General features: G+C 41.0%; 1 protein-coding gene across 2 annotated transcripts in view; it reads right to left on the bottom strand.

Annotated features, from left to right (window-relative positions):
* Nucleotides 1-14,997, bottom strand: part of LOC115355998 (regulator of G-protein signaling 6-like) — a 111,355-nt gene that overhangs the window by 28,109 nt on the left and 68,249 nt on the right. The gene's annotated exons all lie outside the window — the stretch shown is intronic.

The following is a 14,997-nucleotide window of genomic DNA, read 5'->3' as shown; positions in this document are numbered from 1 at the left end:
CCTTTAATTATAATCCTAGAAAAAAAATGTTACATTGTTATGAACCCACTATAATTGCTACACTGGCATCAGGAGGGAATAAAAAGTTAATACTCCTCACATGAAACCATCTGATGCATGAATTGCAGTTCAACAGTGGACACACGCACACAAACACACACACACACACACACACATACACACACACACACACAGTACATGCCCGAGGCCACTGTGCAGATGTTAATGACACATGCTGCCCACTTTGCCTCAAAATAATCAGATACAACTGCGATTTAGCTGCTGTTTTGATTGCATGTTGTCATCCTTTCTTTCCACGGATGCTTTTTTTTTTTTGTTTGTTTGTTTGTTTGCGTCAGAGTGTGGGAAGTGTGAACTTGGTCGCTTTGGAGACAGCTATCGAACAACTTCCACATCAACTAGGCTATATATAAACCCCAAATCAAAGCGTAAGCAGCACACACACACACACACACACACAGAGAGAGAGAGGGAGAGAGAGAGGGAGAGAGAAAGAGAGAGAGATGGTCACATATGTCCCACACCTGGCCTATTCAAGTGATCACATTAAAGAACCGGTTACCAAACAATTGTACAAAAAAAAAAAAAAAAAAAAAAAAAAAAAACACACACACATGCACGCACTCACCCACATACAAACACACACATAGCCTACACACTTTGTTGACCTTGGCGTTGAACGGATATGGGAAAAACACTTTCAGTTCTAATGGGGTTACAGGACCTACAGTGAATAACACGTGTCACCCCAACCCCCACCCCACCCACCCCTTGCTGTATGCATTATTTTGACCCTTTTAGCTTTTCTGATTATATTTACAATGTGGGAGCTGCCGGTGGAGAACAAATCCACCAGAAACCCACACTGGGTCAAAGCACACATAAAACAGTCCCTACTTATTATACTTGTCTTTAAAAAAAATACAACAGTTCCATCTCCAGTGCAGATCTTTACACAAAAATTCTTGGAAAGACACAAAATCATCGCAGCGTTGTGTGAATTATGCAGAGCATGCAAAACAATATAACAATATCCCTCGGCTAGAATGACTATTGCTCGCATAAACGGTCGCAGCATGATACACTAATGCTATCGTATTACCATATTCCTGTTATTTTTTGAGGCATTGCTCATCATACTGTGGAGTATAAACAAAGGTCTTTGTAGGTGTTAGATCACTTTGGTGTCTGTTGCTCCAAGTAAAGCCCAATAATTTGAATGAGGACAGGATAATTTTTTTTTTTTTTTTTTTTTTTACAGCATTGGAGCCCGGGGGAGCAGCTGCGGGGCAAGGGAGGATTAAGCTGGCAGTTTACCTGCTGCAGAAAGGAAATTCAGCTGCTCCGTATAAACAAAAGGACACATTTGTGGAGAAAACAAAGTGCCATGTTGGCTTTGGTCTCTGCAGTGTGCGCACGCTTGCTGGCTGAACTGGTGGATGATTGATTGTGTTGCCTCGTAGGACGGCGTCTCCACTCCTTCTTCCCAGTTTCGCCTGTTGACATCTCCATGCTAACATCTCAGTCATGTTATAAATGCTATTTAGTCGTAACCTCTTTAATTTGAACACCCCCCACCTCCCAGAGCGTGCACTATCACAGTGAGTAAACACCTTTTTATGCAGTTACACATCTTTTTAGGTGCTGGGGTGGATAATTCGGTTCAACTGTGGTTCAATTTTAAGTTATTATTCCTCACTGCTCTCACTGGGGAATTTAATACTCTGCATTTGACCCATCCTACACTGAGGAGCAGTGGCCAGACACAGTGGACCAACTCCAGATCTACATTACCTGCACATACATGTTTTTTGATAGTAGGGGGAAAATGGAGCACTCAGAGGAAACCCATGCAAACACAGGAAAAACATGAGGGAACCACCAAGCTGCCCATGTTCAGCGGGCTCAGCTTTGGATCGTCACACAAACATCTCGGTAAGTTTGGCACTGGTTTCCCTATTTGAGTAAATTCTGATTCACAAGGTCCCAACTCGATTTGACACAGATTGGATTCCATATAAACCCAGTTAGGTATATTTCCACAACAATACCAGTTTTGCAGTTTACATATAGCTTTGCTCTTATCCAACTCTTCACACTCTCATGAGTTGCTAGGGAGGATGTCATTTTCTTGCTCTTGGGCATACTGACAGCAGTCAGGAGGGAAGGGAAAACATATCTCGTTCACCTCCCCAGGAAAGACGGTCCCCAGCTGGTCTGGAGATTCAAATCAGCAATCCCTCTGCTTTCACTTCTCTGGCCAGCAGGCTGCGGTTGCCCTTTTCCTCACTCTTGTTGAGACGACCAGATTCAGAGCTCTGCTGTACGCAAGGGCACAGGCAGCCTCGGGCTACACGTCAGAATCAATTCAATGATAAAATGCTAACAAGGCTTTGATGGTGTGTGCAGACAGCAGCTAAAGTGGCTTTTGATGACTTTCCCTTGTCACGAAAAATCTGTCCATGCCCCGCTAATCGAAACGGGTGTTCACCACGAGTTCAGCACAGGTTACAATATCTGTCTACCCCGGAGTTTCACACAAGGGAGCAGGTTTTAAAATTGCTTCCTGTATGCCTGGTAATGGCAGAATCAAAGTAATTATTTCTGCTAGATGGTTTAATGCAGTTCCTACCTGTTCTTCCCCTGTAATTTTCCATCGCCTGCTGAGTTAAATAATGAGGACAACATGAAGAAAGCTTTAAATTAAGTAAAGTAGTGAACATTTCATATACATTTCTCAGTTGGTGCTCTCTATTGATTCAACCTACAGTGAGAACAGTGCATTAAAACTTGCTTATTTGCGTTTCTAGACAATTGCCCTTTGATTTTGTAAAGGTTTGCGGTGGTGCTAATGGCATTGCATGCAAAATAAGTATAAGTACTGACATTTAGCCTTAGAACTAGTGCAGGCATGAAAGTAACTAATCACATGTGCTTAAATTACTGTAATAAAGTAGCTTCTTTGTGAAACCTTCACACACCTTTCACAGTAAATGGCCAGTTTGCAAAGACTGGAAGAGACTAGAAGACTAGAAGAGTAGTAATCTAGTCTTTAGTTTTTTAGGTGCACTTTTTTTAAGTTGCAAATTTCCAATTAAAAGAATCTAGTTTGAACTCCTTTTAAAATTTCATTGGAAGAAATCTCATCTTTCTCAAGTTATTACTTCTAAAAAGGAACTGAGTAACTTTTACTCTGAGTACAAGTGAGTTACTTTTTACTGTTGTATAGGTACATTTTTACAGAAGCACCTCTACTTCTACTTGAGTAAGATGACTAGCAATTTGTAGCACTCTTTCCACCACTGAACTAGTGACTATGAATTTTAAGATGTCTCAAAAATCCACAAAAATGAAGGAGGGTTTTATTCTAATTATTATAATAACTCCTTGCACCTGATTTACAAAAAGGAAAAAACAGCCCATTTGTGTTTCTCTTTTATGGCTCAGTTTGATTTGGTGGCAGCAAAACTTTTTCACCTGTCCTTGATTATGGTGCTGTTTTATACATGCATGCTTGGACACAGTGTTTACGGTGTTTACACACAGTGTATATCACAGGGCACTGAGGTTTATTTTAAATTGTAAAGCTGTTATTGATCATTCCTCCCTTTATACGCACGTTAGTTGGCCTGCATTGTCTACAAGGAGACTCTGTCACTGGTACATATTCGTTTATAAGGCTCTCTTTGGTCTGCAAGCATCCTATTGAATTTCTTCCATTTCACAGAGAAGTAACCCCAACTATAGGCTGTGTTCACAAATCTTCCTTTTCTTCCAATTACCTAAGGTACAAACTGAGGCGTGTAAGAGAGCTTTTAGGTTCTGTACTCCTTTAAACTGGAACATACTCCAAAATAAACTGCAACAGGACCTGCTCTTACTCTGGCAGAATTTAAAGCCCTTACAAAGAAATTAGAAGCAGGCTCTATTCACAGGCGTTCATGTTTTTCTTAAAGTTTGTGACATGGCTGATTCTCATCCTGTAAATCCGTTCTAAACGTAGATTTATTTTTCTCATGTTTTGGTTTGCTGGTAAGCTCTATGTTTCATCTGTGTGCTGCTGCCTCTTGACACTCAATGTGTCTTCACCCGGTTAAATAAAAGTTTAGCAATAATAATAATAATGATGATGAAGTGGAGGAAGAGGTGGAGGAGGCTGAGGATGGGAAACCTCCTCTGTCCAGGTGTGACAGGTGCATCAGGGCTTCAGTGAAATGAGTTTGTTTTTTTTTCTCCCAACTTTTTCATGTACAGCCTGTTCACTATAGGGATGATTTAAAATATAATCTGCATAATTACTGTGTGAAATTCTGTATAATTACTGTGAGTGACATTGAACAGGAAATAACAGACATATTTAATCATTTGGATTTGATTATTGACCAGTAAAATATCAAATTTGTTTGCCAGGCTACATCACAACAGGAAAGTTGTGTAACTTGCATCTGGTTTAAATAGCAACTCTATTCTAAGTGGCTACTTGCACCGCAATTGCAAAGGAGCTCATTTAAATATCAGCTTTAGTAAATCACTCGCTAAGTTGGTATTAGCTGTTAACTTTATTTATTTATTTATTTTTTTATAGCAGATGCAGCTGGTTTGTACCTGCCTTAGTAAATCAGGGGATCTATGTATTGGTAGGTCTTTCCTAAAGAAAAAAAAAATGTGTTTTACAGTTTGAGATGGTTTGGGATAGAAGAGACTGCGTAGTTAGCATGAGCACTGATAATCACCATCATCACCAGACATCACAGTGCTGGACACACAGTTTGATTGACAGGTGATCTCTGAGAAGTTCAGTCCAGGATCACCAAAGTAATGAACATGTGGCACGTAAAATGTATACACTTTATATGTCTGCATATTCCTCTCAGATACAGACGTGTAGCCCTCCTACACTTTTCTTGAGAGAGGTCAGAGCTTGTTTTTGTCTGCAGCGCTTAGCAAAGATTAACATATACATGTATCTTTTTTACATACAGACATATAGCCTCCCACACATTTCTTTACAAAGGACAAAAGGCAGAGAGCAATCAGGGAATCTGGGCTTTGCTCAAGATCACTTTGGCAGTCTTGGTCCCAAACAACAGGCCGACCATTGTTAAACCTCGTCTCATGGCAGCAACACGCTCTCCTGTCGGTGGTGGGGAAAACACCAACAGCCAAGTTCTTACTCAGCCTCTACACCCCCAAACTAACAATCCAGCACTAGATATGTAAAGTCTCATTATGGAACTGCTGATAGTTTAAAATAAAACATAGATCCACAAATTATCCGTTGAGTACAGCCCAGCGGATAATTTGGTCACACTTTGCTTGAAGTGGAGCTGATAAAGCTTTATAGGATCTAATAAACAATAAAGTACAATAATAATAAATAATGAAAGTGCACAGTGAGTACATAATCATTATATTGGCTGCATCGTAGAATAAACAACCCATTGAAAACATGGAGGTTATAGTATAATGTAACCACACTGTAACATGACATTAAGATGAAGGCAATTTTTATTTTGGCTGTGCTTATAGAGCAAATAGCAGGCCTCAAACTATATGGAGACTTTTTTTTTTGCTACTAACCTATAGTGTACTCTGGTACGTTGTGCAAGTAGACTATAAAGTCCAATAAAGAGCTTACATTTCAATTATATCTCAATTTTTGCATTCAGTTTACCCCAGCTGGCACAATAGTGTATTTCTGTGGTAAAGGACTATGAGAATATCCAGAAAATTAAGTCTCAAAACTTAAAATGTATAAACATGAAGACAGTTTGTTGGGCATGCATATCAAATTGAAGAATTGGAATTAAAATACATAAAATGTCTTGCATCATGGGGCCAAGCCAAGTGTCTATTTTTATTTGTTGTTTTCAATCATATTGCCATACAAGTGTAATCAGCATTGTGGCAGAAAATAAACATCGTGTTTTTATTGTGACTGTTATGAATAATTTGTGACCAACAGAAGTAAAACTGCCATCATTTCCCTGAATGCAGTGTTGCATGACTGTCTTGCATCTCCAACACTTGGACTGGCACGAAACTCTTCAGGAAACAAACAACTGCTGAGCTTCAAGATCTGCTGCTGTGCTGCTGAAGCTGAGCTATGTAGCTCTGAGTCAACTTTCCACAGACACTGTTAGATCATTTCAGCAAATAAAATGCACTATTTTGTTCCTGAGTGTGGCCATCAATCTACAATAAAATTCTATCATGAGAATGAATATACTTGTATACTTGTTGACATATATACTTGAATATATGTCGTGGCTTTAGCTGGCATTTTCACCACAGTAAGAGTCTTAGGTACTGTAGTATTTTGTGCTATTTGACACACTGAACCAACAGAAAAACTCATAAGCTTCTCAACTTTCTCAGAAATGGAGGTGAAACATTTAGAACTGATGACCATAACAACCAAACAGTATTATTTCCTTATCCAGGACTCCAGGAGACTCCGGTCACTCTGTGCTGAGGAATAATGCGGTGATCATTAAAAGCAAAATTCCAGAAGATGGGAAAACAATGGAGAAGATGTTTCCAGAACCTGCAGCTCCGCCCACTTTTTTAACTCTATTGTGTGCATATCTGTCTAAGTGCATCACGCAAGTGTCTGTGTGTGTGTGTGTGTGTGTGTGTGTGTGTGTGTGTGTGTGTGTGTGTGTGTGTGTGCGTGTGTGTGTGTGTGTGTGTGTGTGTCATGTGTCCTGTGTATGGGTTTGTGTCAGTATGCATGCATGTATTGTATGAACAGACGTGTGTTGTGCGTCCAGCTCTGCTGTGAGTGTAACCCAGTGGGAGCAGATTTCATCAGACTTATTGCGAACCGCTCTATTTAACAGCCTATGGGGCAGTGGACTGCCTGATAACAGCGTTATCACCACACACTTAGCATGGAGCAGCCAGTGGGCTGGCAGGCAGCTTGGCAGGCAGGTGGGTTATGGGGACATGAGGCTTATTGTTGACTGTGGTATAATGATCCCCTCAGGCAAACACAATGGCCGTCCCTTTGTACTCACTCGACACACAGAATGCCAAACCTTCCATCCCTCCATCTGCTTAGTGTACAGAGATGTGGTAATGGCTATCATGTAAGTCTTGTGTAAGAGTAAAATAAACAGCGGGCATTTGAGAGATGAGACATGCACAAAGTTCTCACAATATGACGTTACAAAAAGGTGGAAATTCATGTTAAAAAAAGGTTTGGAAACTGTTTTGAAACTGATATTTAGGGTACTGATTTCACAAAATGCAGGTAGCAAATATAAAGGACTATGGAGATCATGAACTTTATTTATGGCACTATATTTTAGTGTAACCACAGTCTTTCAGAGGCAATTTTAGAGGCATGACACATATCTATCTATCTAGAACTATCTTTTGCATAATTTACAGACAGCTTTTCTAAAACACTGGTCCACCTCCTGCCTTCGCTCCAGACATGATGATCCTCTCCTTGCCTCTCTCCTCTGTTTCTCTTGCTGATCTATTTTGATTTTGGCAGATGGTGAGCTGTTTTTGAGCTGTCAGGAATCCATCGGCCAGACAGCGGTGGCATCATAGTTATGTGTCATAGTTATTTTATTCAACATACACACATGTGACTAAATAACTGGGCAATCACTTTAATGCACACTGCTTAAAAATACGACACTTAGCCCACTATATGTTTGGATAGCTATTTTAACAACACTAAGATAAAGTACCATTGATTTTCATAAAACTTAATTTTAAATTCAGTCCAATTATTGAGATAAACAGTGTCACTGTCAGGACACCAGGACCACAGTGTCCCAGTGTTTTTTTGGGACCCCTGGACACTCTACTATATTTACTCAAGTTTTCAATGTTGGTGTACTCAAATCCACATCTATTCAATGTCAAAATGTTTGCTGCAAATGAATCTGGAATTTGTGACGGCTACGCCTTCTTTTCAAGGCTCTACACACATTTAACCTCCACCACGATGCTGTCACTCCTCCTGGCTAGTAAGTGAACAGTAAGTTACACAACAGGCTATTTTAGCAAAATGGATCTGGGCTAAACTCCATCAGTCCCAGCATCCTGACTCAAACACTCAGCCACACTGTAAGTGGCCACAGTAATTCACAGCTGCACAGACAAGCTGGCATGCACGCCCAAATCCATGCAGAGGGAGCCAACAAGAGCAAACTTTCTTTGAAAAATAGCTCCCTTTTGAATTCCTGACCCTGAAATGACAGCAATTAGCCTTTCTTGGCACAAAGAGAAATCTATGAAAGAGGGACCAACAAGGCCATTGCTGTGGCTGTGATGAAGCAGGTATACCTGCAGAGATAAAATGTCAACAATGGCCCTAAGGGGCAGGGATGTCTGCGGAGAGATGCCTAGGTAACACAATTTGTGAGAAAAGAAGGAAGATTACCTTGTTCGTACAGCATAGCTCTAAGCTTTCCCCACAGTGACAGTTTAACACGTTGCCAGATCGATAGCAGGCTGGCTGAAGGCCAGCCAGAGAACAAGCAGACAGATGAGTGGCATTTTAGTGAACAGTGTGGGGATATGATATTCTATCCGTTCATTTAACCATCTCAGTGAACAGTGTCCAGTATGGATGAAAAGCACTTTACTTGACAAGTAAACACTTACGGATTCTTTGTCAAACACAGTGCAGCATTACTTGAATATCACTGAGATGGATTTATAAATGTCTCAGATTATTCGTGTCTCAAAAGCACTCACAAACTAGAGAGGATCAGCATGCAATCAAAAGAGCAAATGCCCATGAATTATAAAAAGAGCCTTACAGTCTTAAAATGTTTAAGCATTTACCACTGAAGCATGAAACACTCTTTCAGCAGGTCCATTTTGATTCCCATCCATAGCAACAGCACCACCATGATATAAATGTATGGATTTCTAACTATAGTCACATCTTAGACATAAGAAAACCTGCAGGGACTTGTTTCGTGTTATTTTACTCTATGTGTTTGGAATTGAGAGTGCAATTTATTCACGGGTAATGAGATTTTATATATCTGGGCAAGTGAGCTCAAATATGTGAGGAATATAATATTACTCCATGTATTGATTAATTTGGTTTTCAAGCGAGGTGAATGTATGTGATTAGAGTAGTTGTGAAACCATTCACTGCTCAGGCTCATTCCAGAGCCATTTCAGCACATCCCGCCACATATTACCTTCAGAGATCCTCCACAATCAAGTGCTGAGACACCACACTGATTGCAACATGTTCCCTGGTGCTTTAAGTGGCGCTTACACACTGACGAACAACACTCAGACAGAATGTCAAGAGACAACAAAAAGAAAAGGAGATGGGAGGTTGTGTGAAAGAACTCTTCATACTTTGAATACCCCTTATAGTGGCTCTCATTTACTAAGCAGGATACAAATAAAATTGTCTAAAATTTCAAGTGCATATTGGATAGTATGAGGTGGCAAGCCTGTTGCACATTTTTGTAAGTTTTAGACTTGAAACAGGATGTCTTTTTAACACACAGAATCTGTTGCGAATGGGTTTCACAGGACTAGAACTCACTGAAAACAATGAAACCTCTATGAACTTATGAAACCCATGTACGCAATGAAATCTACTGAATACAAGAGGATTATGTAGATGTACATGTATGTGCATAACAATGTGCGCAAACATGATTGATTGCCTTTGTGTTAAAGCCCATGCAGCCAGTGCATGACTGGATTCCCACCTCAACAGCACAAAGCCTTTCTATAAATAAGCACAATGGGGAACACCACTGTTACACATTTGTCAGTGGCTTTCAAATTTGTTTGATGCAAGTTCAAGCGCCTGTGGTGACAAGAGTCTGACCTGTTTGAGTGTCCTGAATCCCTAGCAGCTCCAATGCTGTGACACTGGGCTGGAGCTGAGCCTGACCTCTGACCTTCCTGGGGAGGAGGGCATGCAAAAAAAAAAGAACTTCCCTACAAAGATCAATGAAGTATCAGACTATACTAATCAGACCGGTACTGTGAAGATGAACCAAATGTAAATGTTCTTTTTGAAAGATAAACAGTTTCCGTATTTCATGATCAAGGGCTTATTTAAAAAAAAAAAAAAAAAATGCTGGCTGTATTTTTATCAGATTCACATTGGACACTGTCAAATGCAACCAAAAAAATCTAAGTTACAATTTATTTGCACTGTATTTAAGATATGTTTTCAAATCAGATATACCATTGTGGAAGAGCCAATATAATTGGGATGTTACATGTTGTTGCTGTCAAATGTCCAACCACATTAACAGTTAGAGAGGAGGCAATAAAAATGTATTGACAAGATATATTTGTTGTCAAATACATTTTTACTGTCTGTAACTTGCAAAGTGAATAATTTCTATGCATGCAATTAGACTGTGTGATCATGAAGAAGTGAGGATTTTCTCTGGACATTACTTTGGAAACTAACACAACAGCTCAAGCTTGTTAAGAGAAGCTGCTCTCAACAGAAATGCTATTCTGAGTCCAAGGCTTTACAACAAGGAGATCATAAACCAGCACTTTGAGCCTCCAGTGCAGGCTTGACATTGTATTCACTGTTAACTCGCACCAAATCACTAGAGTGAATTTAAAAAAAAAAAAAAAAAAAAGACATCAAATACTCCACCTTTAATCCACCAGCATTAAATGTGGGTCAAGAGGAAAGACATAGCGCCATGTGTTTTGAATATTTTATTATAAGCGACTAAAGAGGAGACGGGAGCTGTTATTATTTCCCACCCACCCCATACTGGAAAAGCTGCCAGTTCAAAGAAATAAGTGCTGAAAAAAGGCCACTTGTACTAATCTTTGAGTCAGCCAATGTTCTAATTTTAATTGTTATTAATATACTAAGTAGAAATTAACAGCACTAATTCTAGTAGTTGCATAATTTTACCAGTGGTTGCAAGCTACTGATAATAACAGTTCTCCATATCTACATTACTTTTGACTATTTTTTATTGTTACATACAAATCACTGTTTTCATTTACATATTCTATTCTCCGATCCAACTTTATGTTCTTTAACATTTGTTGCAGACTAGCTGGTGTTCCACTCTCTTACTCTTTTACATTTAACCACCAAGACAACAAGCGCCATCAAGTCTCCAAACCTTCGTTAACACATCATTACACACATTTCCACGGCTCCTTTAGTTAGAAAAAGTCTAGTAGTTGAAATGGAGCTGAGATGTGAGGAGTTACACATCCTAAAATAAGGTCTTGGGTTTTGTGTGTGGGCAAAGAATGAGCACAAACTCATCTTATTATGCCCATCTGAAGCACATCCATGAACAAGGGATCTAATCAACATGATGTGGTTTTGACTACGGGGTGGTTCATCACAGCTCCACCACCTGCACAAGTTTAGGATGAAAAGTTTTCACATTATAATGACTGCCAAATTCAGCTGAGCTTAATATTTGCTGAAGAGAGGTGAGTTTGTTATCTGAAACAAAGTACAGGCCAAACAAAGCAACGAACCTCAGCACATCACTAGGTAAGAGTGAAGTCATCGATTTATCAATAATCCTATCAGTGTTTTATAGGTGTATTATAGTCATTTTGTTCAATAGGACAGTTTAAAAATACTTGCTTATTGCCTCTTTAACAATGTCCAGAGTCTTTTTTCATTTCATACCGATCTCTAAAAAGAGATTGGTATCAGCACAGCTAAAGCTCTGATTGAGCAGTGGTGCTGCACCAGATAGTCACTGAGTTGGAGGAACTACTTTTCTGTAGTCTTACACCTGGGCTTTGTAGATAAGAAGATAACAGCAGTGTGTGGGTATGTGTGGCCGTGCATACACGTTCAGGTGTGTGTTCGAATGCGCGTGCTTGCATAAGTGTGTGCGCGTGTGCACACACACACACACACACGTATCTTACTTGTGTTTTCCTTTCAGTAGGCCACCTTTCCTTCCCCGCGGTGCCCGAGTCCCACAGCTGCTGCAGTGTGATATCTGCAGCGCCAGCGGCTCTGTGGAGCCTCGCCGTCTGTTTGTGGATCAGATCACGATCAAGCCCGCTCTCTGAATTAGTCAACCAGGGGTCATTCAAGGGATAAACCTCTTTTTGCATGCTCTTCTTTTGTGCAGTGCTGTAGTGGTATTTTTATTAGTGCACTGTACTGTATTGTATTCTGGTGTATATTATTCTTATAGATAATGCATTATAATTTGATGATGTATGCCAGGGCTATTCAATTACAAATTCAGTTGGGCCAGATTTTTAACCGAGACCTTAAGCTGGGCCAGACATTTTCCAGACATTTAAAACGGCGGTTTTCATCATCAATTTTTCGTTTAAGGGTTGAAAAAGACATAGGCCTACTTTTGAGCCGCTAGCATCAGTAACTTTCAAGTAGAGTTCTCATATTCTGCCCGAACCCGACCCGACCCGACCCGACCCGACATTTTCGGGTCGGGTCGGGCCTAAAATTTAGGCTATGTGAATTGGGCGGGTCGGGTCGGGCTTCGGGTTCTGTGGGGGATTTTTTTTTTTTTTTTTTTTTTAATAAAAAAATAGAATTATGTGTTCTGTTATTGATTATGACGTTTCATTTTTATGTGACTGGTGGAGAGAGTGAGAGACTGGATTGGATTTGGAGGCTAAACTTTCAGTGACAGACAGACAACCAGCTGTGCGAGTGCAGCGCAAACAAGTGAGAGAGAGTTGCAGCAGCATCCCGCTGTGCTGGCAGACTCGGCAGCAGGGACGGTTTCTGCTATGGGCAGTGCAACTGGGGGCGCACGGGAAAAAAAAAATCTCCAGTTTTCTAGACTACCGTATTGACCCGCACATGCCGCGGCACCATCAGTCGGTATCAGGCGGGCCTGCCGCGGCACCGTCCGATACCGCGCCCACCCGTCAGGTCTGCCGGATCTGACAGGTGAGCTGCCTGATGCTGGCTGGTGCGGCGGCCGGCTCGCCTGATACCGACTGATGGTGCCCCGGTGCCGCGGCCGACCGGCTCTGCTAAATAAGGGCGAATTTGGCGATTTTTTTTTTTTTCCTCGGGCTTTCTCGGGCTGGCCCAGTCGTGTCCGGGTCGGGTCGGGTCTTAATTTTCAGGCCCGATGAGAACTCTACTTTCAAGACAACGCGCTGCAGTGTGAGTTGGTTGTGTGTTGCTAGGCAACATGGAGTGTTGCATTCACTTTCTGAACTACTGCAGGGATTTCGAGTTCATTCTCGCGAATGTTTTTCTCTGCTTTTTTGGTTGAACCACGAGCTGGGCCACTCGGGAATTGCTTCTGGGCCGCATGTGGCCCGCGGGCCGCCAATTGAATAGGCCTGATGTATGCCATTGTAATATATTGTGATTCACAACTTTACAGTATGTTATTCCTTTCAGCATGCTGAATTCTATTCCAGTCTATCCTGTATTATGCCATTTTATTCTATTGTGCCATTCTCATAACTCTGGATACTGTAGTATATCCTTTTATACTCCAAATCATCACGCTGCCTTGCGGTATATTGAACTCTATTCAGTGCTTTGAGAAAGTAGCTGAAGCGTATAATGTTTGAGAAACAGCACTGATAAAAGACTGTGGCAAGACGATGTTTGCTGGAAGTCTTTGCTACAGGTGTTAAAGGGCTGAACTTTGACAGAGTTTATGGGCCCTATCTTGCGCCAGACTCCCTAAACCCGCTATTTGCGGATTTAGGATTTAGGAAGAGGCGTTCCCCCGTAAAAGTTGCTATCTTGTGCACCTCCCGCTATCCGCAAAACACCACCTAACCCTAACCCGCTATATTATGCATAGGCGCGTTTTGAGCGTTACGCCAGTTAAACCAATCAGTGTGCCAGGTGCCATTGCCTTTAAGGGCAGGATGCGCTATCCTAAATCCTAAATCCTAAACCCGCGATGGAGAGAGGGAGGTAGATTTTCTCAGGGCTTCTACTGAGGCTAAAGCAAGTTGGCTTTATATACATATTATTTATTATATTATTGGCGAGTTAATTCGGGAGGTGGAGCCACATGTGTCCAAGTGGATGTGTCACAAGGTTGTACTGATTGAGTAAAATCCCCGGCCACACCACAGACACACACAAGAGGCAGAGGTGGAACTATGTGTAAACTAATTTATTGACAAGGTAGATTGGGCAAATAAAATATTAAAAATAAAAATATAGCACAGCTGCTGGCTTATGATAAAACAATAAAACGTGCTGGCGTAAGTGTCCAATTAAAGCAGTCTTTCCTCTAAACAGTCTATATGAGTAATATACTCAGTCCATTCCGGCGGCGTCCCGGTATCAGTCCGACCGTGTGCGTGGCGAGGCTCCGTCGGGGCGCGCATTGAAGCCGCCTGGGCGCGCTCTCCTAACAGCCCAAACTTTAGGGATAGCGGATATCCGCTTTCCCTAAAGTGTGTGCGCAAGATAGCAATTTTAGAGATAGCGCATGAAACACGCCCACTACGCACCTCCAGGCGCAAATGATGCAGTCGGCATAACGGATAGCGGGTAGCGGGTGGCGCAAGATACCGTTTAGGGATAGAGGAAGTTCCTAAATCCGCAATTTGCGGGTAGCGGGTAGTGGCAGCGGATAGCGGGTGGCACAAGATAGGGCCCTATGTCTCCAGTGTCTGGTTAATTTTCTGATTTGGTGGAATCAAAGTTTTAATTGAAATGTGTTATTCCTCATCATGATGCACTTGTTTCACACCATGTTTGGATTCTATTTCTTTGTTCTAAGCAATAATTTCAAATGTGTTCCTTTTTATTCTATTGTCCTCTAACAGCACCATGTTGACACCAGTGACAGTAGCAAGATAATCGGCACTTTATCTGAAGTGCCTTCATAGCACATTCAAAGGTGTCAAAAGCACATATTATAAAATCCTTAAAGGTGCATTATAATTCTATAATCAGATTCTAATATTTTTAAAGAGCCATACCAAAATCATACAGTTTTATAATCAATATAGCAAGGCATTGTGATGTGTATAATTTTTAATATCATGTAA

Source organism: Myripristis murdjan, chromosome 24, assembly GCF_902150065.1.
Source record: "Myripristis murdjan chromosome 24, fMyrMur1.1, whole genome shotgun sequence".
NCBI lineage: Eukaryota > Metazoa > Chordata > Actinopteri > Holocentriformes > Holocentridae > Myripristis > Myripristis murdjan.
Note: the sequence above shows the minus strand (reverse complement) of the source record. Positions and strands in the feature narration are given on the sequence as shown.